The sequence below is a fragment of the Nerophis ophidion genome, linkage group LG20, assembly GCF_033978795.1.
Source record: "Nerophis ophidion isolate RoL-2023_Sa linkage group LG20, RoL_Noph_v1.0, whole genome shotgun sequence".
In the NCBI taxonomy this organism is placed as follows: Eukaryota; Metazoa; Chordata; class Actinopteri; order Syngnathiformes; family Syngnathidae; genus Nerophis; species Nerophis ophidion.
In genome coordinates, this window is record NC_084630.1 from 47379640 (window position 1) to 47384774 (window position 5135).

Genomic DNA, 5135 nt, shown 5'->3' on the forward strand with positions numbered 1-5135 from the left:
TTGTGTTTTCAACATTTTTTATGGTTGTTTTTCTTTTTAACATCCCCAAAACAACATCAATATCAATCAAAGTTCGGAGTGTCGGACAAAAGCCAATATTGTACATCATCCCACAGAAATTTACTTTGCATACATTCTTAAAATAAACTGTTTATTTTGTTTTCCTATCACAGAATGAACAAATGTTGTATTCAATTGCAAAAAAAACACCCTAAAGATTTTTTTAAGTGGTCAATTCCGTCTTTTTTTCTTAAATGAACTCCTTTGCCTTAGGAAGAATGGAAACTTTCAAGTTATGAGTTTTGTTTTGTTCCAGAGAACATACAGTAAAGAAGAAATAGTAAATAATTAAAAAGAATGATACACTGTAATTAAAATATTTTGAATGAAAGCCTTTTTAATGTTGTAATATTTTTAATTGCAGGTTGCACTTAATGAAATTTTCAGATAATAAAATACTTTTATCAGTCAATAAGTGCATCAGTGACCAAATGCCATTTTCAAACCATTGCTGTACAAAGATGGATTTGTTTCTCATTTTAGTATAAAAACAATTCCATAGTGGAGTATTGTGTGTGATGAAGTTGTGTTTGTAAATTAGTTTCCAGTACAACAACACCTGCTGGTAGGGATGGGTATTGTTCACTTCTAATTCCATGTTTTATGTGTTATATATGTCAATATATTGTGTGTTTGTATTTTGCCAACATGGTAGAATCACATGATAGGCAGGTTGTATCATGTTTTTCTGTCACCTTGAGGAAATGGCATAAAGAGGAAGATGACAATCTAATGTCACTTGGACAATGATGTACAGAACAGAGGAGATTTAGTTCATTTTTAGTTTTGGTTTTAGGCAATTCTTTTGTATTATTATTTTTTCACAAAACCTCTCTATTATTCAGCTATGGATTTCTGGTAGCTGCTTAAAAATAATTAATACAGAAAGCTTTACTTTAATAAGTGTATTGTTTTCCATTGGTAAACACAATTGGGAACTGACGTTGCCAAGAATAGAACTCATGTCTTGTAGAATAAAAGGCCAACGCGCAAGCCATTGTGCTATCAAAGTTGTGTTGACGTTACCAACAACAATCAGTAATCTAATGTTTATGAAATGGACATCAAGTTTGTTGTTTTGATTCAGTTTGTCATCCTTCTTTGATTCTAGTGGCATTTAAAAAACTGTTTTTATTCTCTCTCCATATTCCCAACTGACCACAAGACTCAAAAGCCAACATTTTCGATGGAGCTTGGGCGGTTTATAAGTTGTCGAATTTCCCGGCAAATCTGTACTGCTTCCCGAAGCGGTCACGGGGCTTCTTACGTCATCATTTCTGGCTCCTCCCCTGAATGAAATAGGCCTCCATACACGCCTGGTGGAAACACCCCCTCCATTAGTCCACACACGCCTCCGATATATCAATTTAATAGCATGACACATAGATAGAAAAAATGGAAAAAAAATGGAAAAAAGCCGATAGGACTGGGCGATTAAACGATGTCAATATATATTGCAAAAGACATCAAATTGAAACCATTTAAAAAAACAGTCATTTGAAAAAAAAACATAGGGCTGGGCTGTAAAACAATACAATATAAATAACGATAGACACATAACTTATGTGGGGGGATGGGAGGGGGGGTGAGAGAGAGAGAGAGAGAGAGACGACCAGACTTACAAAGAGGGAACGTGCGCCCTCCTGTGGACTTCTGCCGAAACTGCACACACAAAGAAATTAATTACTTCCAAGTGTGCCTTATTTAGTGTCCCAGACTTCCAATTCCTCCTTTACATGTTTAGTGTATAAGTATTAATTAAACAGCTGTTTAATATATGAATATTAAAAACTTGTTTAGTGTATACATTTTAATCAAATAACTGTTTAATGTATGAATATTAAATACCTGTTTAGTGTATAAATATTAAATAAATGTTTAGTGTATGAATATGAAATACATGTTTAGTATATGAATATTAAATACACGTTTCGTGTATGAATATTAAATACATGTTTAGTGTATAAATATTAAATACATGTTTAGTATATGAATATTAAATACACGTTTCGTGTATGAATATTAAATACATGTTTAGTGTATGAATATCAGATACATGTTTAGCAGAGGTGGGTAGTAACGCGCTACATTTACTCCGTTACATCTACTTGAGTAACTTTTGGGATAAATTGTACTTCTAACAGTAGTTTATATGCAACATACTTTTACTTGAGTAAATTTATAGAGAAGAAACGCTACTTTTACTCCGCTCCATTTATCTGCAATCAGGTCGCTACTCGCTACTTTTTTTTTTTTATATCGATCTGTTAATGCACGCTTTGTTTGTTTTGATGTTGTCAGACACGCATTCAAAGTAGGAACTACGCACGCTTGCGTTTCACCAATCAAATGCAGTCACTGGTGACGTTGGACCAATCAAAGAGAGCCAGGTGGTCACGTGACCGTCACACGTTGAACCGGACATGTTGAAAAACTTATTGGGGTGTTACTATTTAGTGGTCAACTGTACGGAATATGTACTGTACTGTGCAATCTACTAATAAAAGTTTCAATCAATCAACCAATCAATCAAAAGTGTAAAGGAAAAAAGACACTTTTTATTTCAACCGTACTTCCCGTCACAAGCCTAAAGACTGATCGCACACTTCCTGTCTTCACAATAAAAGCGCCGCTCCATCGCGCCTGCGCTAACAAAATAAGAGTCTCCGAAAGCCAGCGCAAACAAGCTAGCAAGCTACGGAGTTTGCCGCCAATGTATTTCTTGTAAAGTGTATAAAAACGAATATGGAAGCTGGACAAATAAGATGCCAAAAACCAACGACTTTCATGTAGTATTAGACAGGAAGGAGGAACTTTTTTTCTCCTCCATTTGAAAACCGGGACTTATCAGCACTATACTGTCTGATTCCAATCGATGCAAGTCATCAGAATCAGGTAATACACCAACTTATATTCTTGTCTTCATTAAAGATAGGAATCTATGTGTTAAACATGCATGTATATTCATTAAAACACCTTTAACATGTCAACAAAATCGGCAAAATAAATAAATATAAATTATATACTGTATATATAAATGTATATATATATATATATATATATATATATGATATGTGTGTATGTATATGTATATATATATATATATATATGATATGTGTGTGTATGTATATATGAGGTAGATCACCTCGACTTGGTCATTGATTAAGTAATTGATTAACGTTGAAAAACTTATTGGGGTGTTAGCATTTAGTGGTCAATTGTAGGGAATATGTACTGTACTGTGCAATCTACTAATACAAGTTTCAATCAATCAATCAATGAATGCCTACTGTGCCTATGGTGCTGTTAAGTTATTGTGGCCCAATTTGCCTTAATTTTTTATTTATTTTAATGTATCATTATTTAATATATATTATTGTTTTAGTTGCTTAAGAGATATTCCTGGCTCTGAATTTGCTCATTGCTATTTTTATGTTTTTGTGCATGATTTGTTGCCGGTCAACAAAAGCACCTTGAGGATTCTAGCGGGAACTCTCATTCAACCCTTCTTCGATTACGCTTGCACCTCCTGGTACCCCAGCACCTCCAAAACCCTCAAATCTAGACTCCAAACATCCCAGAATAAGCTAATCCGGTTACTTTTAGACCTCCACCCCAGATCACACCTCAATCCAACCCACTTCTCCAAAGTGGGCTGGCTCAGGGTGGAGGACAGAGTCAAACAACTTGCACTGAGCCTAGTCTATAAAATCCGCTACACCTCCTTGATACCGAAGTACATGTCAAACTACTTCCTTAACGTAAATGACCGCCATAACCACAACACCAGGGGGAGCTCCACAAACCACGTTAAACCCAGATTTCGATCTAACAAAGGTCTTAACTCATTCTCTTTCTATGCCACATCAATGTGGAATGCACTTCCAACAGGTATGAAAGTGCATCTCTATCCTCCTTCAAAAGCGCTCTAAAACACCTCCAGGCAACTTCAACACATTACTAATACCCTCCTCCATTCACATCCCATCTCCCCGAATTATAAACAACTCAAATGTACTTCAAATGTATATACTTGTTCTTATGCTATGTGAACTCACTATGTTCTCTGCTGGCTGTACATATCCTACTAAATAAGACCTACACTGTTTCAATGTCCACATTTCTCTGTTGATGCAATTGTTGATGACTGAAGTACTGATATCAGAGAAGTTAAGTCCCTACCTTTAGTCAAAAGTGATTTATGACCCCCCATAAAACAATGATTTATGACCCTCAAGGTCAAAGGTCAATGATTTATGAGGGGTCAAGTTCAAAGGTTAATGATTTATGAGGGGGTCAAGGTTAAAGGTCAAAGTCAAAGGTCAAAGTCAAAGGTCAGGTTCAAATGTCAAGGTCAAGTGGGTGTGGCTTACCCGGAAGAGGGTGGAGTTAAGACCTGCGGTGGGAGTGGTTAAACCAGGAAGAGGGTGGAGTTTTAAACAGAAAGAGGGCAGAGTTAAGACCTGCGGTGGGAGTGGTTAAACCAGGAAGAGGGTGGAGTTAAGACCTGACAGGGAACAGAGGAGGGTTCAGTTTTTTTAAGAAAGCAATGTCATCTGAGCAGCATGTGACCATATATTTGATAGTTTAAATGTTTACGATCGTTTGAAACAACTTCCAGATTTCGATGTATTGATGGCTGGGAATGTTACGTGTGGAGATGTGGACACGCACGCACTTCACACACACACACACACACACACACACACACACACACACACACACACACACACACACACACACACACACACACACACACACACACACACACACACACACACACACGCAGAGGATGTGTACAAAAGGGCGGTGTAAGGCTTAGTCATTATTTGGAGCTTTATACGTTAGCGTAAAGACTTTGTTCGATTCGGTCATGATTAGTGAAACGCCTGTTTCGATTTATAAAAATAATAAAACTTACATTGACGCTCCGCAAAAAAGTCGAGTGTTTCTAAATCGTATTCAGTTTTCAGCTAAAAGAAAGAAGAGACGGAAGCCCTTTCTCGATATTTTCATCGTTATCTACCGTGGATTGGGAAGTTTTTGGTGGACACGCACACACGCACACACACGCA